We start from the raw sequence: 9,473 nt of genomic DNA, 5'->3' as shown, positions 1-9,473 counted from the left end.
CTTGTCTGGATTAAACTCCAACAGCCATTTCTCTGCCCATATATGTGACTAAGCTATATCCTTTTGTAATCTTTGATAACCATTTACACTTAACACAACTACACCAATCTTTGTGTCATCTGCAAACTTACTAGCCTATTCACCTACTTTTTCATCCTAGTCTTATATTTTTATATATATATATATCAATCACAAACAACAGGGGTCCTCACACCAATCCCAAGGGAACACTACTTGTCAGGCCACCAAATAACAGCCTTCCACCATGACCTTACATCATGTCTTCTATGAGCCAGCCAATTACGTATCTAAACTAACAACTCACTATGGATCTCATGCATCTGCACCTTCTGAATCAGCCCACCATGAATGAGCTTGTCAAATGCCTAACTAAAGCCATGTATATAAAGTCCATTGTCCCACCTTCAAGTCCATTGTCACCTCCTCAAAAAAACTGAATCAAATTGATAAGACATGACCTGCCCCTCACAAAACCATGACCATGCGTTTCCAAATACACATAAATCCTATTTGTCCATATCCTTTCCAATAGTGACCCTCCCATTTGATGTGAGGTTTCGTAGTCTATAATTTCATGGATTATTCTTTTAAACTTTCTTGAATAAGTTGCAACATTAGGCAATCTCCAGTTCTCTGGGACCTCTCCTGTTTCTGGTGAGGTTGCGAGGATCTTTCTCAAAGATCCAACAATCTCTTCATGTGTCTCTTTCAATTGCCAGGGAAATATCCCATCAGTCCCACAAGAGGTTTCTACTTTAATTTTCCTCAAAAGGCTCCATCTCTTTCTTGATCTCAAAATGCCCCAAGACATTCTCCACATTATGCTCCCTGACACATTTGTCTCCTTGGTAAACACTGATGCAAAAGTAGTACTTCATCCACTTTCAACCATCTAACAATTACAGTACGGAAACAGGCCATCTCGGCCCTTCTAGTCCGCACCAATTTAAGTGATCACCTCTAGTCCCACTTAACTGCTCCCTGTCCATAATCCTCCAACCCCCTCACATCCATGCACTCATCCAACCTCCTCTTAAATGACAAAATTGACCCTGCTGCAACCATCTCTCTTCAAATTAATTTCCTCCTTTACCCCTGAGTGGTCCTCTCCACTTCATACTCATCAATGCAAGTTTAAAATGTCTTGAGATTTAATCCTGCTCAACAAGGTCATTTCATGGCCCTCTTTGTCCTTCCTGATGCCCGGTTGAGCTCTTTCTAGCAATCTTCATATTCCTCTTGGGTCCTGTCAGATTATAGCTTCCTGTACCTTACGTACATTTTTTTTTCTGGACTAAGTTCATGACCTCTCTCATCATCCAAGGTTTTCCAACTTTGCTAACCTTCTTCCTTTACACTGGAACGTGCCAGTCCCAGGCTCCAATTAATTAGTGCTTAAACAACTGCTAGGTCAGTTGTGCATTTACCCAATAACAGCTTCTCCCAGTTAATTCCCCCTCCCCTTCCTGGTGGAGCTATGAATTGTAACTTCAAGAAACTCTTTTGGATGTACTAACACATTCTTCCCCATCTAAGCCTCTGGCATAAACAACCTCTCAGTCAATACTAAGGAAATTAAAGACTCCCACAATGACAACCCTGTTTTGCAACAGATATACCTCCATATCTATTCCTCCACCACATGGTGCTACTGAGAAACTTATAGTATTGCCCTTTCAGGTGACAGCACCTTTCTTATTTTTGATCTCCACTTTCTCTTGTGCCTTCTTTGACCAATTCCATAGCATTGATATTCTGACAATGCTCAGGATATCATCTTAACCAGCAAGGAGTGACTGAATACCTGTTCACCCTTTCCTCTCCAATACCCCATTCCACCCCTCTTGAACAATATTGTGTTCAGTTTGTGAATGGAATATAAATATCATTCATGCATCTTATAAATTTTTGTCCACATCTAGGTGATGCAGAATAATCAGTTTGAGCCAGTGATCATTGGGGGATCAGAGGTGGAGAGGGTGAGCAAATTTAAGTTCTTGGGAGACACTAGCTCGGAAGACCTCTTATTCATGGTGCTGCGAAGAAAGCACACCGGCACCTCCACTTCCTCAGGAGTTTGCGGAGGTTTGGTATGACATCAGAAACCCTGACAAATTTCTACAGATGTGTGATGGAAAGTGTGTGGACCGGCTGCATCACAGTCTGTTGTGGGGACACCAATATCCCTGAGCGTAAAGCCATGCAAAAAGGTAGTGGGCAAGGCCCAGGACATCACAAGCAAAACCCTCTACATCATCTTTCTTTCTTTTTCAATCTTTTTATTATTATTATAATTTATAAACACATACAGTTCAAAGAGATATAAAAAAATACATAGTAAGTAATGAATTAATACAGAGATTTTAAACAATAATATTACAGAATAAAAATATATCATAAAAAATTTTTTTAAATCAGTTTAGGGTGTGATTCCACATCATCGAGAACATCGACGAGGTATGCAGCTGTTGGAGAGCAGCAGCAATCATCACTCAGCTCACACTCTGTTCTCTCCAGGACCATCAGGAAAGACACGCACCACCAGGCTCAGGGACAGCTGCTACCCCTCCACCATCCAGGCTCCTACAGGTCAGAGAACTGGAGATTGCAACTTATTCAAGAAAATATAAAAGAATAATCCATGAAATTATAGATCACGAAACCTCACATCAAATGGGAGGGTCACTATTGGAAAGGAGATGGACGAATAGGATTTATGTGTATTTGGAAACACATGTCTGACCAATTCGATCAGGGGCTCATGTAAGGAATCTGACTTTTGCACTTTATTGATTTTATTTTCTCTCTGCATGGCAAATTCTGTTTGTTTACATTTCTCGAGTTGCTTACATGTGGACCGATCTTTTTCTTGAGTTTTGCGCACTACCAATAAGTGGGAGTTCTCCCTCCCCGCAGGAAAAAAAAAGAATCTCAGGTTTGTATGTGATGTCATGGAGGCAAATCTGAACTTTTCGTAACAGAGGGGAGCAGTATCCTTTGAATTTCTCGTTCCCAGTGACATTTTCGCACCTCGCCACTGGTCTACTCTGACTGGGCGTAAATCAAAACTTTTGACTCATTGCTGGTCAAGTAACTTTAATCCCATTCAATCGGATCTCCAACGCACTCGAGCACATCTGCTGTCCGTTGATCAGAATTCTGTTCACATCCACTGGCGTTGAATCGAGACAAAGGCTTCAACGCGATCATATCCTCAAGGAGACGCAGCGACAATTCTCAGGGGTTCCAGGGATAGACGATCTTCTGGCGACCCATTTCAAGGGCCGTCTCGACACTTTGTCCAGATTCTCATGGAGGGGCTCTGTAAAAATCACACTGATTAACGATGGAACCCCCCCCCCCCTCTCAAAAACAGGGGAAGCAGGATGGGACAGAGACTGGGGGTTGTTTTTGGAAGTGGGAAAAATTTTTTTAATGCTCACCCTCCCCCCCCAAAAAAGAAACGAATGGTTGCCTTTGGTTGGAATTGACCTCCTTCCGGCCAACCTAGATCAACAGAATGTTGTGCTGGGGGGTCTTGACCCTCAGAAGTAGCCGCTGGGTCGATCACCTCGCCGGGACTGGTCTCACTCGCCCTTGAAGTGGAGAAATACACGGGCGACTTCATTCCAACTTCCTCCCCTTCTCGTCTGGTCTCGGTCTCCACCTCCCTGGCTTCCCAAGATCTCGTATTGGATCGCACCACTGAGTCCACGTGATGCGGCTGTGAATAAAGTAAAGTAAAGTTGAAGAGAGGACGGGAGACCGCGGCAGGATGCATCGCTGAATGTGGCTCAAGCGGCACTCATGCGGGCTCCTTTCGACGGCAGCGTGGAAAGCTGGAGGACTGCAGCAAGGGAGAGCGCCTCCCTGTTAAACATCGCTCCCGCTGCGGCAGATCTTTCAAACACAGGTAACGATGCGACGAGGATTTTCCAAACTACATTTGGTATCTTCCCTCGCTTCTTCATTAAATTCTGCAGGAGGTGAAGTCGGACTTTGCAACACGGTTCTGTTTATTTTAGGAAAGACTGGTCCAAGGTATTTCCGATCCGCGAGCCCTGGCTTTGGCACCTGAAACAATAGATTCCCATTCAAACGTGCCCAGTCAATCTTTCGTGGTCGCTTGTGTCTGTTCAAAGCCTCCCCGGCGTTCCTGAGATTGAACAGCTCTCCCCATTCAGTTTAAAATGATCTTCCTCCCATCTCAGTTCCTGTGGGGCTTCGATCATTTTGTTTCCCCCATCATGTATTCTTCACCCGTCTCGATATCAATGGGCACTAGGCAGTGGCTTTTTGAACGTGATACAGAGAAAAAATGCTCCGTGCATCAATCACCCAGTATCTAGAAGTGTGAATAAGTTAGTTCCACGATTGATGTTTTGCTTCTCATGCAATCGTGAATTAAACATTTTCCAGAGAGAGAGAGATAATGGCTCTTTGTTAATCATTTGGTTCTGCAATTAAAAGGTTAATTTTTTTGATGAGACTAAATGAGTTGCATACTTTCAATTTGGCTCTCCGGACACCGGGTCTTTGGAAATGTACTGAAATCAATGGAGCTTCACTCTCCTGGTCTGATCCTTTAAGGGCTCACAATGAAACAAGACGGTGACCATGCAAAACTGCACTAGATTTTAGTCTGCGTAACGACCTGAGCAAATCAGGTCACATCGGAATGACTAACACAGCGATGATGCAAAATTCCATTCTTTTGTTTACTTACAATTCGGGAACAAATTGAAGATGATGAAAGCAGGATTTTCCATGTCATGAATATTTAAAAGGAAAACAAGTTCCTTTCCCAGCCTAGCATTATTATTTGGCTCATTGACTTCAAATTTTACTTCATTGGATTACAAAGTTTTCAGTCAGTGCTTTCGATCCCAATCAGTTTGTAAAAAAAAATTATGCCAACATTTGTGGTGGAAATAAGTCTGAATTTCGATATCTATCAACATGAAAAAAATGAGATACCAACATTTAGAAAACGACTCTATCTCAATGAAACATTGGGATGTAATACACTGAAACACCAATAATAACTCATGGTACGTCACTATACAATGAATGGTTTTTAAAAACAGCATCCTGAATCAGGTGAACCAATTTTTCGATGTACGAGCGAGTGGTAAAATTCAGCTCTGTCTACAAGTAATTTTGAATGCAATTTTGAAAATTTGCATTTTCAGTTCAATCTTTCTCACGAAGTAACATCAATTTCTAACCAATTACATACAATTGTCTGTCTTGCAATCTGAATAAAATACAATACCTGTGCCTAAACGTAACCCAGAGATTATTTTAGGAAAAGGTAACAAAACAAAATATTGTAAATAAAAACACAATGCTGGAGGAACTCAGCAGGCCAAACAGTGCACTTTCTATAGCAAAGATAAAGATACATAACCAATGTTTCGGGCTTGAGCCCTTAATCGAGGTGTGGAAAAATGTCAGCAGGCGCCTGAACAAAATGGTAAGGGGTAAGGGGATGAACTCAGTCCCAATGGCAGGAGGGAATAGGTGGATGAGGGAGGGAAGACACAGTAGCGAGCAGGGATGGCTCTTGCGAATAGAGAGGGAAGGGGGTGGAGAGCGAAGGGAATGAGACAATGGGAAAGGGAAGGGAGGGAGAGGGTAGGTCAGCAGAAATCAGAAATGTTGGTTATCCTTACTATATGGCCTGCAGAATTTCTCCAGAATTGTGTTTTTAATTCACTCACAGTGTCTGCAGACTTGTGTGTTTTACTTCAAAATATTGTCCTGTTCAAGGTTTATGTTAAAATGGAATTAGAAGATTGGGGAAAAAAATGTGTTTTGTATTGCATTCGGATCCTCTTTCAACCAATCATGAACCAAAGTATTAACATGTATTTATATTCAAAAGGGGGTTTTATCGTAAGTTATGTTTTGCGTAGAAATAAGCATATGACTTCTCGTAATTTCAAATATAAATCTCTAGTTTCTTTTTTTCTGTATTTTATTTGCAAATGTGATTTTTGCTTTTTTGGCGTTGTTTGTATCTTTTTACTGCACTGCACTGGGTTGCAGTTCTAGAGATGGTGAGCACATCAGAACCTTTTTTTTAAAAGTCAGTAACTATATTAAAATATTTATTAACATACTTAAAAAGATTTTCATTTATGATAAAGATATTAAAGCATTTTGTCTCTGTTCTGCAATAAAAGCAAATGCCCCAAAGTACAGATAAACTAATCATGTCTGTCATGAAAGCCATATGAATTGTTACTTAGACTGCTCAGTTGGTATGTTATTCATAGTATACATTACTTCAATTTGTTACAACATGATTAAGCCTATCACATCATTGCTATTTTTCCTTTCCTTAACAAGAGCATCTGTTTATTTCACTCCAGTTCAACTGTCATTTCCGACATTCCCGACCCTTGGGGCTTTACTGATTGAAATGCCAAGATGGTGAATTCTAGATTATACTTATAACCACTGGAATGAGACAATCCAAAATCATGTTGTATTAAATCAGAAATAACTGTAAGGAAAAAAAAGACAACAGTAGAAATCATTTGGACAGTATTAATGATTTTTTTCATTAGTTTGCAACATGGAACAATATTCCTAAGTTGAATGCCAGTAGAATTGTAAAAATAAATGACTCAGCATCACACATAATATATTCCACTTGTCAGCTACACATTCCATCAAAGAAAAGCATTATTGATTTTATGTGTTTGAAAACCAGAAATGAGCCTTAAATGGAATTGTTTTTTTTCTCTCTAGATTGTCTCCTGATACATCATATTGGAAACTCGGCACTTTCCCCAACAAGGGCTTTGAAACTACTCATGAACCTAACTGAAAGATCATTTTAAACTAGCGAAGAAAGATCTGAAGATACCAGCTCTTTGACAAAGTTGATTTGTGGCAATGGAAATCCATGTCTGCTGACCATATCATCTATCATGAATGCTTCTTAATCTCTTAATTTTATCCATGTTGATTCATTGGCATTAATTTTAGAACCTAACACTTTGTTAATGGAGACCCATTTTTGAAATTAACAATTTGCAGTAAATCCCAAGCTCATGTTCATGCTCTATGAAGAAACATTGAGGGATTTTGAGCTTTTGGTTTCAAAATGAATTCCAAGTTTCACAAAGTTCCAATGCCAACATTACTGCCAAGCAATCAAAATGAAAACATTTCAAAATTTAACTCAACTGTTGAAGGGGACCCAAAACGTCTGGAGGAAAGTATCTCTTCCTTTTTGGCACTGCTTATCTTGCTGTCTTTAATAATTACCTTGTTATCAACATCTCTTGCAACCTTCCACTTCCATAAGTGGAAACTGAAAAGAAAAAAAATACGCCAAGCCCAAGAGGAATATGAAAGGGACCAAGGGAATTCCAAGCTACACAATTCCACCTGAATAATTCTACAGCGCATTTGAAGGAAATCCTGGAAGCAGCATTTGGCACCAGGAATAGGTGAAGACAAATTGGCCTGTTTACAATAATGATATTTAAAATTATAAACTCTTTTGAAAGTAAACCATTTAGTCTTAAGCTTGCCTGCAAAGACATGGTATGGGTAACATATTTTTACAAATTGAGGTGAAAAAATATCATAAATATAAGTGCTGACAACTGGCAAGATGGGAAAATATTTATTGCATTAACATTGTTTTGCTGTGCATAACCTGTAACTTTTTGCATGAATGTAAATTTATATTCTTTAGTTCATGTTTCTATATTAGACTAGTTATTTGCCAAAAGTCCAGAGGTGATCAACTCCTGTCTGCATTGAGATCAATTTAACTTACAGAGTGTATCAATCTATTTTCATGATCCATTTTACAAGAGAGACTTACATTATATCAACCATCACCTACCGAAAGTTTTATTGTGTTTTCAAGGCAATTTATGGTCAATAACTTTTGATTCATTAATGACGTTCCAATCAGAGAAGCTGCAGTATACCCTTTGTCAGTAAATTTCCTTTTTTTGCTTTAGAAGTGGCAGAGATAAGAATATAAAATGATCATATATTACTATATATCGAGATATAAACCACAGAACTTTTGCACACATTGTTTATAAAGAGGCCCTATTGAATTGCTTTTTCCTCATTTACCTGAGTAATACTTAATACTACAGTTTTAAAGAATATATGCTTCTTGCAAATACAGAAAACATATTATCTAATTTGCTACAAGATATAATGTTCTTTGGTTAAAATGTGAACATTTCTCTTCATTAAAAGCTTAAGCAATAAGATCAAATGATAATTTAAGTGATAATGGAACATGGTTTCTTATATCCAAATTTCACTAGTTTTTGCTGATACAAATAAATAAAACGTGTTTGGAAAATATGAATGTACTTATCCCTACCGAAAATTAAATTGATCTTACAATGTCCTCTGTGAGTTCTTGTGAAGTGATGGTGAGTGTTTTAATTCAAGTATTTTTTCAAAAGTTATATTCAGTATATATCTTTCTGGAACATCGGCATATCGAATAGTGCAGAGGTGTGGTATTAAATTTAACTTAAATGTATGATATTTAAATAAAATTATTACAATTTTTAACCTTCTTCTCATTAGTATTTTTATTGTAGTTTGTGACATTAATTAATAATATTTGACACCACATTCAATGTTTCTCATTGAAAACCACATCTAAGCAAGAATCAAAGATTACACAGCTGCTCCAGAAAAAGCTGGAAAGATTTTTTTCAAATGAAAGTTTTAATATTTATTTTTTTCAATTGCCAATTGGTAAGAAAAATTAGGAGTATCCCTTTGAAACATTGATCTAAACAAAGCCCAATAAACTATATTTTATCTATTTGGGCATCGCTTGAGTGCTCGAGAATTAATCGGTCCCAATTGGCTTTATTCTGATTGTTCACCGTCAAAACACCTTCTCCCAATTATTGTCATTCCACTTTCAACCACCACCTGAATCTTTTCTCCTGGTTAACCACAACTTCCTCTGATTCTCTCCCACCCTACCTCCTCAACTTGTTTTCTTGGAACATCCATGACAAGCCACTGTTGGAGGATCAGTGACCTCAAATGACATCTGTTTCAGCGGTAAGTTACCTGACATGTGCAGCAGTCCTTTTGTCAGCCTGATTTTAAATCAATATAAAGTGTACCTTTGCCCTTCCAGCTTCAATACTGAGGGTGCTCTGGGCAAGATAATATCACAGTTTCAACTTCCATCCCTCATATATTTAAGACATAAATTTAAAAAAACAGAAGCAAGTCACCTGTGACTACTCCACCATTCAATAAGATCATAGTGGATCTTACAGCTCACTAAGACTTTCCTGTCCAAGCCATATCTCTTAATTCCCATAATATCTGAAATGTTATCAATCTTCTTATATATACTCTGCTTCCACAGTTCTGTTGGACAGTGAATTCCAAAGATTCACCACTCGCTGGGTGAAGAAATTGCTTCTCAA

The 9,473-nt window shown here is 38.7% G+C and overlaps 1 long non-coding RNA gene across 1 annotated transcript; it reads left to right on the top strand.

The window, feature by feature from the left end:
• The first annotated feature begins 3,477 nt into the window (after positions 1-3,477).
• Positions 3,478-8,589, top strand: LOC138741671 (uncharacterized). Its single transcript, XR_011343654.1, has 2 exons — positions 3,478-3,934; positions 6,781-8,589. It is a non-coding gene; the product is annotated as an uncharacterized lncRNA (long non-coding RNA).
• The last annotated feature ends 884 nt before the right edge of the window (positions 8,590-9,473 follow it).

The sequence above is a fragment of the Narcine bancroftii genome, chromosome 8 (assembly GCF_036971445.1).
Source record: "Narcine bancroftii isolate sNarBan1 chromosome 8, sNarBan1.hap1, whole genome shotgun sequence".
In the NCBI taxonomy this organism is placed as follows: domain Eukaryota; kingdom Metazoa; phylum Chordata; class Chondrichthyes; order Torpediniformes; family Narcinidae; genus Narcine; species Narcine bancroftii.
This window is presented reverse-complemented; position numbering and strand designations above follow the sequence as displayed.